Raw genomic sequence first — 13,541 nt, 5'->3', positions numbered from 1 at the left:
CACTCTAGGTGAAAGGGAGCATACCTTCCACCCCCGAGCTAGTTAAGTAGAGTCATCCCGTGACTACTTTCATTCACTCATATGCACATGGATGCCATTTATTAAAGAGAGTTCCAGGCAATGCCACAACAAAGAGGAGTGCCCTCTACAGCTATGCCTAAGCATTTATTCACAGTTTCATATATAAGGGAGTTGTTTTTTATTTTTCTTTTAAGCACAATACCATATTTCAATGCCAAAACTAACTAGAGTTCCTTCATAAGAATTTTCCAAATTTTCTAAGTATAGAGAACAAACAAATCGTGTAAAAGTTTTTCACAAAGCACCAAGCCCTAAAGTGAGTTCTATCATTCTCAACAGTCATCTACGTTCAGATTCTAGCCTAACAAGATCATCATCGGGTATCCTCAAAACAATCTATCTAACTATCCTACCATTTACTGATGCCATGGCATAATACTACGCTAATGGTATCATGCATATATCCTAGCAAGAACACTACCTCCCCCAAACTTAAGGGAAGCATTGTCCTCAATGCTTAAAGAGAACTAAATATAAACTAAATGCCATGCAATGAAATGCAAACTAAATGAAAATGAATGCAAGTGAGGTACCTCAATGTTGATGTGGTAGTGTTGCCTTGGAGGTGCTAGAAGCTCCTCGTCGGGTGCGCTTGCGAAGGGGTGTTGGGCTAGACTCTGAAGAAGTAGAGTAATAATGCGCAATATTCTTACGTCCAGCAGTGGTCTTGGTGCGTTGACCACTACGTGGTGCAGGAACGAGACTGGGTGTTTCTTCGACAGGGACAGTGGGCGGATATTCAGGGGTGTCAGAACGGTGTTGATAAGGAGTCGGGTCATCAATTGGAGGATCTTCTTCATCTTGTTCGGGCTCTGGAGATGCCTCGGCATTGAATGCCGGCAAAATTTCTTCTGGGAAGCCAGGGAAATTCTGTTGACCGTGGGGAATAATTTCTTAAAACATCGATTCCACCACAGTATCTCTATGCTTCACATACCCAAAGAAATTACGGATATCACCGTGTAAAGCATGCAGATGAGTCTGAGTATGCATCACAGCTTCCTCGAGAGCAAGTAACTTTGTCTCGGCGTTAGTTCCTGCAGATTTCTCATGAATAGGGTGGAAGTCTAGCCCTAGTAATACTAGATAATCCAGGTAAAATTTCATCAAAAGCATTTTCCTTAACCTTTTTCTTATGACACAAAGCAGTAATTAAGTTAGGAAACACTAAAACTCTTGCCTTTTTACTCAAGTAGTCATGAACTTGCTGAACAATAATGCGACCAACATCAATATGACGGGATACAATTATCGAATGTAAAAACAGTAAGCGTGAAAGTGATACCATCGTATTGTGAGAAGTAGGCATGAGTTTGTGCTTAAGGAAGTGATTCCATAACTTAGCGCACTGCTGAAGACGCTCTCTGTTGACCGAGTATCTACTTGTTTGGCGCCCATTCCACTCAGTGTTTTCGAAGCATAAGTCCTCAAGGATTTCATCGTAGGTGGTGCTATTGGCTTCATCCTCGAACTGGGCATGTCAATCCACCACATCCTGCAAATGATAATATCGATTAATCGCAGTGGGTGTTAAACTAATTTGTTTACCTCGTATGAAAATGACATGTTGGTTTGGCTTGGAAATATTTGCATAAAATTCCTTAACCAACGGGGCATTCACTGAACCCAGATGGCGCGCGAACTTCTTCCACTTGAGTGGCGTAACAATGTACATTACGTCGGGTCCCAAGCCACCATCGGTCTCCTCACTAAAAATAAAACCTAACTCAATGAAGAGTTTTTGGTTCTTGAAGTTTTGGAACCGAGCCTTGGCCTCCTCGTTCTCAAACTGTTGGAACTTGGAACCTTCGGGTGCAGTCGGTCTTGTGCGCACCATTTTCAACAGTTGTGAAGTAAGAAAAATGGAAAATGAAGTAGCTTTCAAAAGCTTTGTGAAATTTCAGCTATGGAGAGAAGAGTGAAGAAGATGAACAATATGAGAGATAAAAAGTAAAAGTTAAAAATGAAATAGAAAAGTTAAGGAAGAAATAAAAAAGAAAAAGTTAAAAGTTTAAGAGGAAAAAGGGGTGATAGGACGGTTATGCGTGTATGGGGAAGGAAAAACTGCCAAAAGAAATGATGATGATGGGACAAAATTGTTGGAGAGAGAAAAGAAATGTCAGAAATAAAATAAATTAAAAGGAAACAAAATCAAAGAATATATCTCCCATTAATGCACTGTCATTTCCTCCATTTGGGTGACCGCTCCCTGCACAGCTTGCAGCAATATGGTCCCTACAAATCAGATCAAAAATTAATTACAAAATAAATAAAATAAAAATAAAGAAAAGCCTAAATTTTAAATTTTATTTATGCACAGACACAAATTCAATGCCGTGGCATCGAATTTTGGTTCTCCTCTTAGCACGCTTCAGCATCGTGCAGACGTAATACGTCCTTGTTGTGCGGTGGTGGAACTCCATTGTAGGCTTTCGGACGCTGGCCATTGACCTTGAAGATCGTCCCATTGTCTATTCTCTTGATGTCAACAACTCCATGGGGGTAGACATAATGCACCTCAAATGGCCCTGACCATCGAGATTTGAGCTTCCCAGGAAAGATTTTGAGTCTGGAGTTGTAAAGCAAGACTTGTTGTCCCACATGAAAATGTCGTGGAATCAGTTTCTGGTCATACCACTTCTTGATTTTCTCCTTGTAGATCCGAGCATTCTCATATTCTTGTGCTCTAAACTCTTCCATTTCATTAAGTTCCAGTAATCTTTGTTCCCCAGCTAGTTGAGCATCAAAATTCAATCACTTTATGGCCCAATATGCCTTATGCTCGAGTTCAACCGGGAGATAACAAGCTTTACCATACACTAGCTTGAATCGTGATATTCCCAAGGGAGTTTTGAATGTTGTTTTGTACGCCCAAAGTGCTTCATCCAACTTTGGCGACCAATCTTTATGCCTTGGGTTCACCACTTTCTCTAAAATTTGTTTGATCTCTCGATTGGATATCTCTGCTTGGCCATTTGTCTACGAATGATATGCCGTGGCAATCTTGTGTCAAACTCCGTATCTCTTCAATGCCTTGGCAATCAACTTGTTATCAAAGTGGGTTCCTTTGTCACTAATAATAGCACGAGGTACTCCAAACCGAGTGAAGATATACTTTTGCAAAAACTTGAGTACGGTCTTGGAGTCATTCCTTGATGTCGCTATTGCTTCCACCCACTTTGACACATAATCCATAGCAAGCAAGATATATAATTTTCATTCAGAAGACGGGAATGGTCCCATGAAATCGATGCCCCATACATCAAACAACTCTTTCTCCAAGATGTTTTGCAGCGGCATTTCATGTCGTCTGGAGATGTTTCCAGTCCGTTGGCATCGATCACAAGCTTTGTAAAATGCTTGGGCATCTTTAAACAGAGTTGGCCAGTAAAAGCCTGATTGCATGACCTTAGCAGCAGTCCTTGCTCCACTAAAATGACCTCCACTTGGGGTTGAATGACAATGGTACAAAATATCATGTTGTTCCTCTTCGGGTACACATCGTCTAATGAGCTGATCGGCACAATGCTTGAACAAATATGGCTCATCTAAAAAATAGTGCCTTGCATTGTGCTTGAATTTTTTTTAGCCTGACTATCTAAATCAAAAGGCAAAATTCCACTAACAAGAAAATTAACAAGGTCAGCGTACCACGGAATTGCCACAGCATATAAAAGTTTCTCATCAGGAAATTCCTCTTGGATATCTACAATGTCATGGCATTCATAATTGTTCTCTAGCCTAGATAAGTGATTAGCAACTTGATTTTCAGTTCCTTTTCTATCTACCACCTCTAAGTTAAATTCTTGCAAAAGTAAGATCCACCTAATAAGTCTAGGCTTGGCATCCTTTTTGTTCACTGAGTATTTTATAGCCGAATGATCAGTGTGAACAATAACTCTTGTGCCTATTAGGTAAGGTCTAAATTTATCAAAAGCAAATACCACACCAAGTAATTCTTTCTCAGTGGTGGTGTAGTTCAATTGTGCTTCATTTAAAGTGTGGCTAGAGTAATAAATAACATGAAAAATGTTACCTCAACGTTGCCCCAAAATAGCTCCTACAGCATAATCGCTTGCATCACACATCAGCTCAAATAGTGATGTCCAATCGGGAGGAACTACAATGGGTGCCGAGATCAGTTGTCGTTTCAGCTCAGTGAATGCGCCGAGGCATAACTCGTCAAACACGAAGGGTTGATTTGGTTGAAGCAATGTGCACAAGGGCTTAGAAATCTTGGAGAAGTCTTTGATAAAACTTCTATAGAATCCAACATGTCTGAGAAAACTTCTTATCCCTTTGATCGAAGTTGGTGGTGGTAACTTTTCAATCACTTCAGTCTTCACCTTGTCCACCTCAATATCCTTGTGTGAAATTTTGTGGCCTAATACAATGCCTTCAGTCACCATGAAGTGACATTTCTCCCAATTTAAGACCAATTCAGCCTCTTCGCATCTTTTGAGAACTTTTGCTAGATTGTCAAGGCATCGTTCAAAATCGTCCCCACAAACAGAAAAGTCATCCATGAAGATCTCCAGAAAATCCTCAACCATGTCTTAGAATATAGCTTGCATACATCGCTGAAATGTTGTCGGGGCATTACAAAGTCCAAAATGCATCCTCCTAAAAGCAAAAGTGCCAGAGGGACAAGTGAATGTAGTCTTTTATTGGTCCTCTAGTACGATGGCAATTTGATTGTACCCCGAGTACCCGTCCAAAAAGTAATATAATGCTTTGCCAACTAATCGATCCAACATTTGGTCGATGAAAGGTAGAGGAAAATGGTCCTTCTTCGTAGCTTTATTGAGCTTTCTATAGTCCATACATATCCTCCAACCGGTAACAGTACGAGTGGGTAATAGCTCATTATCCTCATTAGTAACCACAATCATACCTTCTTTCTTCGAAACACACTGGTCAGGGCTCACCCATGAGCTATTAGAGACAGGGTAAATCACTCCAGCATCAAGCCATTTCAGAATTTCTTTCATCACCACTTGCTTTATAACAGGGTTGAGTCTTCTTTGTGGTTTGATTGAATTGTCGTGAAAATCTTTAAGTAGAATCTTGTGCATGCAGATCGTAGGACTAATGCCTTTCAAGTTGGTCATAGTCCAACCAATTACTTTCTTATGCTGCATCAAAACACTTAACAAACTTTGCTCATGATTAGCAGTAAGGTTAGCAGAAATAATCACCGGTAAAGTCTCATTGCTACCTAAGTAAACATATTTAAGATGACCTGGCAAAGTCTTAAGCTCTAAAGTTGGTGCATGCAATAATGAAGGCTTAGAAGGAATACATTCATCAAAATTTAGAGGTTCAAAATTCATACCTGATCTAGCTTGTAGTAAGCTAGATTGCTCCTCCAAAATTGAAAAGTCGTTGGACTCCATTAAGCTTTCATCATCCACCAAATATTCCTTTTCTGCTAGCTGAATGAAATTGTTCTGGAAAAGATGTTCAGTTTCTTCTTCAATCACTCAGTTCAATTCAGAAATGCCTTGGCATTCTTCATTGTCATCAACATATTTGAGCGTTCGAAAGACATTGACAGTCACACACTGATCAGCCACTCTCATGGTGAGTTCACCTTTTTCACAGTCTATTAATATACTTCCAGTGGCTAGGAAAGGTCTTTCCATAATAATCGGTGCCTTGGCATCAACTTCGCAATCCAGAATTAAGAAGTCGACTGGAAACACAAACTTATCCACCCTCACTATGACATCATCGACTCTCCCTTCAGGTTTAACATGAGATATGTTGGTAAGTTGTAAAATAACCGAGGTGGGTCTTCAATCTTCTATGCCAAGCTTCAAGAATATAGATTTTGGCATTAAGTTGACACTTGAGCCAAGATTACACAGTGCCTTTCCAATGAAATTAGCTCCAATCAAACGAGGAATAATAAAGATGCCCAAATCATTTTTCTTTGACGGTAACTTACTCAATGAAGAACAAAATTCTGTTGTCATGGCAACTGTCTCTACTTTCCTCTTCTTGGTACAGATTTCCTTCAGAAATTTGGCATACATCCGCATCTATTCAATAGCTTCCAAGAGAGGTACATTGATATCGAGCTGATCAAGAATGTCCACGAACTTCTTGAACTGAACTTCATCATTATGCTTCTTCAATCTTTGCGGGAAGGGTGGTGGAGGTATATCTTCCTTGACTACAGTAGTAGGAATTACTTTTGCCTTGGCATCAGAATCTGGTGCCTTAGTAAGATCCTCCTCCTTGTCCTTCTAGAAATGCTATCATCATGTAATTCAGCTTCACCACTTTCAGTAGTGGGAGTAGATTCATCATGTTGTGCCCCACTAGCTTTAACTTGTTGATTGATTTGTGTTCCACTCCTAAGAGTTAACACATTGCAATGCTCCTTTCCATGCCCTTTAGTGACTTCAGTATCACTTGGTAATCGTCCTTGCTGACGCTCTTGCAATGACGTAGCAATCTGACCAACTTGACCTTTCAAAGCTCTCAAAGGCGAGCTATGGCTTTGAAGTAAGGTGCCTTGACTATGAAGTAAAGGTTGTTGATTCTTAATTGAAGTAGAGTGGTCTTGCAACATTGTCTTCATAGTAGATATGAACTCTTGAATCATAGCTTCCAAGGAACTTATGCTTACTGACATTGATGCTCCTTTGTTAGTATTATACCATGGCATAGAATTATGGTAACCTTGAGACTCATTGTGATTCTGCTGCCGAGTAGGTTGATTAGCATTGTGGGCTCCTTGATTTCCCCATGAAAAATTGGGGTGCTGACGCCATCCAGCATTATAAGTGTTAGAGTAAGGATTGTTGTTGCCTCGATTATAATTACTCAAAAAGTTGATGGACTCATGGTTGCTCGAGCATTCGCTCTCATGATGATTGCATTGGCATAACAGACATGCCAAGCTAGTTGTTTTCACTTCCATCACCTCAGTAGAGCGTTGTAAGTTTTTCAGCATATTGGTAATAGTTGAGAGTTGAGCGGACACCGAATCGTTGGTATCTAACTCAAATGCTCCAGGTGCTCTCCTCCCACTCCCAAGTCTTGAGGAATGAAATTGATAATCATTGTTAGCAATTCTGTCTAAGATAGCAAACGCCTCAGTAGGTGATTTATCTAGCAATGTCCCATTTACCGAGGCATCAAGTAACATCCTCGTGGGTGCACTGACTCCATTATAGAACATGACTACTTTAGTCCAATCATGAAAACCATGATTTGAACACTTTCGAAGCAAACTCTTGTAACAATCCCAACACTCATACATGGATTCGTCGTTGCCCTGGCGAAAAGATGATATGCCATTCCTTAACTGCGTATTCATGTTTGGTGGGTTGTACCTCAATAAAAAACTCTTACAAAGACCAGTCCATAATTTCATCGAACCAGAAGGTACACCACTCAACCAAGCCCTTGCTCGGTCACGCAATGAATACGGGAACAACTTTAACTTCAAAAAAATCCTCATGTACTCCCTCTTAGCGAAAAGAATCACAAACTTCTAGAAAGTTTTGAATGCGCTGCCTGGCATCTTCATTTGGCATACCCCAAAACTGCCCAATAGAATTCAACATGTTGAACATGACTGGTTTTAGCTCGAAATGTGTAGCTTGAATTTCGGGTGCCACGATTCCAGGATTCAGATCATCCAGCATCAGATTTAAGTGATCACGAATAACGCGCGACCTAACAGCAGGATCAACATTGTCTAATGCCGCGGCATTATGATTTCCATCATCCTGACCAATGCCTTGGTTTCCAATCTGATACATGTTTCCTCTAGCGCGTTGAGAAGGTCTCCTTTGTCTAAAGAGTCTTTCAATCTCAGGTTCTATCGGTTCCAAAGGCTCTTCAGAATTTCTTCTAGGCATACACTAAATAAACCTAAAAAATAAAAAAAAATATAAAGAAAACTATACAAAAATAAAAATGCAAAACAAAATAAAAATGCAAAACAAAATAAAATGCTCTGGCAAAACTAAATAACTTCAGGCTGCCAATCCCCGGCAACGGTGCCAAAAACTTGTCCGCGTGTGTGAGTACTATAAAATATACGCAGATAATGTGCAAGTATACACAATTGTTCGAGTAATATAATGATGAGTGAGTATCGTCTCCACAGGGATTGGGTGAAATTACAAAAGTCTAACCAAAGCTAAGTATTAATCTATCTAAGTATAGTTAGTCTTTATATATACAAATGTCACGGCAAATGAAAATGTGTATGCTGATGGATGTAGATTGATGGTCTGATGGTATAGCAGATGGAAATGCAATGGCAATATAAGATGGTGTAATGTCGAGGCAATGAAAAATGGTAAAAACAGTAAATAAACAGTAAATAAAATGAAAAGAATATAATCCTCACGTGACAAGCTTTCAACGGAATAAATGATAAGGATTGATTTAAGGATGCTAAACTTATTTCTCATGCATATTTAAGCTAGCTAATCTTTACTGCTCGAGAGGGCTTTCCTAAAATATTCTCAAAGGAACCTAACAGAATAGGATGCCAATGCATCTGCTCTTACTCAACGATGTTGGCTAGCCTACCCTATTGATAAAGACACCCTTTTTAGTCGTTGAAATCCTATCCTAGTCTCTCCCGAGATCTAAGGGATTAGGTTATAATATCCCTAGGCCGGTTCAAAGCCCTTGAAAATACTATAACCCATTGCTTATGAGGATCTTGTCTTGCGGTTCTCTCGAATACTTACAAGTATTTTTAGCTTAGGTTTCTCCCGAATACCTAAACGTCATCTAAGAAATGGACATTTCTATTACTCTTACAAGCCTAGATGGTAAAGCATTCATAAACAAAGCAAATAAAGAACCAAAATAAACTTAAATATACCATTAAAATAAAGTCTAAACATCCATTAAACCAAACACCACCAAATAAGTTAGTTCATGGTGGGGTTCAAAATATCCAAACACAAAGTCATGCAAATATTCGTTCCAACAACCCATAAATAAATATAAAAATAGTAGCAAAAAGGGAAGTAAGAAGTAACCTTTGACGCGCCACCGGAGGTCTCCTCGGCCACTACGAATCACCTTAGCTTACTAGCTCCTCTCGGCACCTAGCTCGCCACTCCTTGAAGCTTTATCAATGGAGGAAAACCCAATGAAGAAGAAAAGGAAAAGGAAATAAAAATCTGATTTTTTCTGCTCTATGCGTGTGCCTCTTCACGTGTTGTATATTGTCTCCCTTGAGGTGTAATATATAATAAAAATATCTAGGGGTAATGATGAGGTTGTTGAGTGCAAAATACCTCTCATGCCCCTAGAATCACATGTAGTGCGTAAATCTTATCCTCCAAGTGGCAGTGGTTCCATAGCAGCTCCGGTAGGCAGTTACATTAATCATTTCACGTGCAGAGCCAGTTGTCCTCGTATAACTGTATCTTTTTGTTGTTTTTTGCTCTAGAAATGCGAAGGCTTTTCAATCTGCTTCAACAACGTGTGATGCCACAACATTACTTCCCATCTAGTCCTTTTTTCTTGCTATTCCCTGCACACGACAGACAAACTACACCTTTCCTTCAAGCAGCATCATTAAGAAATGAAATAGCACTACCACCACAAATGCAACTACATGATCCTAAAATGCCTAAAATGAGCTTTTAAACAAACAATAACTTAAGTGAAAAATGCCTTAAAAGTAGCCTTTTTATGAAGTTAACAATGGGAGTATCGATTCTTTTATCTTTTAAATAATAAAGAAAAAACACTCATAATTTAAAAAATATGTCGATATAATTTTAAAAAGTATCAATACATTATGTTTACCTATTCTCTCATTAAACTGGTATATTTTTACCGGTTACATTGTTAATTTACCTATTACATTATAATAATTGGTTTTGATGTTTTGAGGATCGATACTTATAATAAATGTATCGACACTTTATGTGTGCATCTCGTTTGGAATTCATTCTAGACAAAAAGTATCGATACAATTTGAAAACGTATCGATACATTATGTTTACCTATTCTCTCATTAAACTGATATATTTTTACCGGTTACATTGTAAATTTATCTATTACTTTTGATCACTTGTAAATGTATATGCTAAGGCAAGAAAATTTGTGCAAGTATACACAATCGATGCAAGTAATATAGTAGTGGGTGAGTATCGTCTCCATAGTGATTGAATTGGAAATTTATTTTCACCACAACTAGAACTAGTTTCACAAACTAATCCCTACTAAGTTGTTTACTAATATTACTAAATAAGTGCTATAATGGTTGCAAACAAGTTTGGTCGAGGCAAATAAATTATGCAGAATGATGGAATAAAATAAAGACAAGTGTTGATTTAAGTATAATGCAAACAACCTCACATATTCAGACTTCTCACAGAGCACTTATGCTAAACTTTTGTATTGAAAATAATTATTCTAAGTCTAGAATGAATTATTATGACTTGCTAAAGCTACCCGACAGGATTACTAGGTATTCTTAGACTGGCAATACTCCTCAGTGTTTAACTACAACCCTTTGTTTGTCAAACTGTTGTTATAACAATACTTCTCTGCGTAAACTATAGGTGTTGTCTATCCTACTCTAGCGTCTATCCCTTTTATTCATTTGAAACTCACTCCTTATCTCTAAGGTAAACAAGTTAGAACTTCACCATCCCGGATTCATTCCATTACTCACGTGGATCTATCTTAATTCTCTCGAATATAAGAATCACTATCTAGACAAAAGGTTATCTCTCGATGCTCTTATATTGCCAAGATTTGTTTTACCAAAACCCAAGCGATCTCTCAATGCTCTTACAACGCAAGGTAAAATATTTAAACAATGAGCAAAACAGTCATAAGCAAACCATAATTCATCATTCATAAACAAAAAGTAATTGTTCAGGTAACATAAAGTTTAACACCAAGTAAGTCAACCATGGTGCTATAAAAAATCATCCAAGATTCAATGTTTAATACAACCCCAAATAGATAAAGAGTTTAAGAATAAAGGAAGAACGACTCCCAAAACCGAGGGCTTTGTCGCGATAATTCTGATCAGCACCGCGCCTGCCTTGGTGATCAGCCTCTCTCGCGACCTGATCACCGCTTTTTTACAGTATGGCTATGGAGGATACTCTGCAGTTGCTTGATCATGCCTTAGGTAAAGCTCTTCTCCCTTCTTCCTTACCCCCTTCTCTTTGGCGGCTACGGTTGGTTATTTATAAGGAAAGATCTCCTAGGGCTTTGCATGCTTTTGGAGTTTCCTTAAATAGCCGTTATCAAATGCCTATACTTAAAAAGGAAACACGGCTGTCAGAATAATTAAGGCTTTCTTGCACGTGAAATAGGTCATCCAGCTGGCGTGTGATATAGGCGATTTCGTCACACCTGCTTCAGACTTCTTCAGATAAACCTTGCCTTGGTGAGATAAATCTGCTCCTCACGTTCTTATCTGTTCCATTGGCCTTTGCATATTTACGTTGTCACGATTGAAATGTTCTTCCTCTGTAGGTTTCCTGCACGAACATAATCCACACAACCCTTTCTCCTCAGCAGCATCAGTCATACCAAATAAATCTTGCTTAAGAAAAACTTATCCACCATAATCTAACATGACCTATATGCAACTAAAATGTTGTGCATACTTTGTTTAGACGAGCAGTAGCTTAAGTGAAAAGACTAGAAATTGAGTCTTTTTACAGAGTTATCACACCCCGAAATTTATGCTATTGCTTGTCCTCAAGCAATGTACAATAACTACAAATTGTCATGGCAAAGCAGTGTTAAGAAAATCATATGGTTTGAGATTTCAGCCCTCAACAAAAATATTTGGCCTCAACATGTACAACACTCATATCAGTCAAGTCCCTTCCTTAGTCATGATTCCTTGTTATTGTGTGTGCGTGATTGTAACCAGTCTTTGCATAAAGGTAATTAGAAAACTTAAAGTAAGAACTTCTGGATTGTCAAGGCATCAAATTATCTGTCAGGCTTAGTTTATACTACTAGTTATTTATCAACGTTTTATTCTTTTTTCCATAGGGGAGTCAGCTCATCACATCTACTGTTCCACACTCTAGGTGAAAGGGAGCATACATTCCACCCCCAAGCTAGTTGGGCAGAGTCATCCTGTGACTACTTTCATTCACTCATATACCGTGGCTACTCTTAATTTCTTATGGAGTTTTTCTGTTTATGCCTTTGCACAGATGAGTGTCCCTTTTTATTTTTCAAGTTTTTAAACACTAGGGAGCTTCACTTTACCCTTAAAATATTTTTAAAGTCTCGGTAAATAGAAAGTTATTTCCTAAAAATTTTACAGATTACCTTAAGCAGAGACAACCTACAACCGTGTTTGTAAATTTCAAAGAATTAGGCCTAGGGTTGGTTCTCTTCCTTAGACAGTCTTACAATAATTCTGGCCTAGGCAATCAAATTATGCTTTCGTTACTGGACATCCCTAATTCATTCCTAACAATAGTCATAGCCTACTTATGTCATGACAACCAAAATTTTTAACCAATTATCATCAATTGCTATTTTTAACAAAGTATGGAAAAATATGGCACAATACCTCCCCAAAACTTGAGAAATGCATTTTCCTCAATGCAAGATAACTAAATCTACATGATACTATATGCGAATGTAAAAAAAACTAAAATTGAAACTCATTGTGGTGGGGTGGCTTAACTGGACGCTCTCGTTCACCGTCGTTTCGGAGGAGATAGGCTTTCAGATCCCGAGTCTACTGCTGCTATCGTCGAGGGAGATGGCTGAAGTATACGACCTGTCATTCGTTTGTAGAGCTTCTTGCTAGTCGAGGCTCGTACTGGAGTTGGTTGCTCGGTAGAAGGAGTCGGTTGTGCTGGAACTGGTGCTGGAGTTTGAGCTGCTGCTGAAACTGGTGGTGCTTGACTGGCAGGAGATTGAGGAGGATCATGCTCGGGTTACTTCGGGGCTGGGGTGAAAGCTTCATCAGAGAAGAAGTTGGGTGGGCTATTTTCACTATTATCGGAGTTCGAGAAAGATGAGGAGCTAAGGAACTCTTCTGTGTCGCCCTGACCTTCCTCTGGTACGGGCAAGACATGGGTTGCCAGTGGTGGCACATCTGTGGGTACTTCTGGGGGAACCTCTGGAGGGACAATTGATGTTGAGACGTGAATTGTGCTGCCGCCAGTATTGTATTTGAGGAGGACGCTAGGGAACTGTGGTCGATTTGTCTTTGTGTTCGGGAAAAACTCCTTGAAGAAGGCGTTGACTTATGCGTCCCTTGCCTTCACATACTCGAAATAGATCTCCATGTGATCCTCTAGGTGCCCTATCTTTTCACGTGTTTCATGCGTGTGTGTAACCACTGCATCTATTCTGACCGAGGTAACTGTTTTTGCACCCCGCTCCAAGCCTTTATGATGGGCGTTGTCATCGAAACTCATCAGCTCGGGTACCTTCTTTTTGGTGATACCCTCCTTTGATTTAATGAA

At 39.2% G+C, this 13,541-nt stretch overlaps 1 pseudogene; it reads right to left on the bottom strand.

Moving 5' to 3' along the window:
• Positions 1–3,917: 3,917 nt before the first annotated feature.
• Positions 3,918–13,541, bottom strand: part of LOC120176207 — a 101,525-nt pseudogene continuing 91,901 nt past the window's right edge.

Source organism: Hibiscus syriacus, unplaced genomic scaffold (assembly GCF_006381635.1).
Source record: "Hibiscus syriacus cultivar Baekdansim isolate YM2019G1 unplaced genomic scaffold, ASM638163v2 tig00112231_pilon, whole genome shotgun sequence".
NCBI classification, from domain to species: Eukaryota; Viridiplantae; Streptophyta; class Magnoliopsida; order Malvales; family Malvaceae; genus Hibiscus; species Hibiscus syriacus.
The sequence above is the reverse complement of the archived record's forward strand: the minus strand, read 5'-3'. Positions and strand labels throughout refer to the sequence as shown.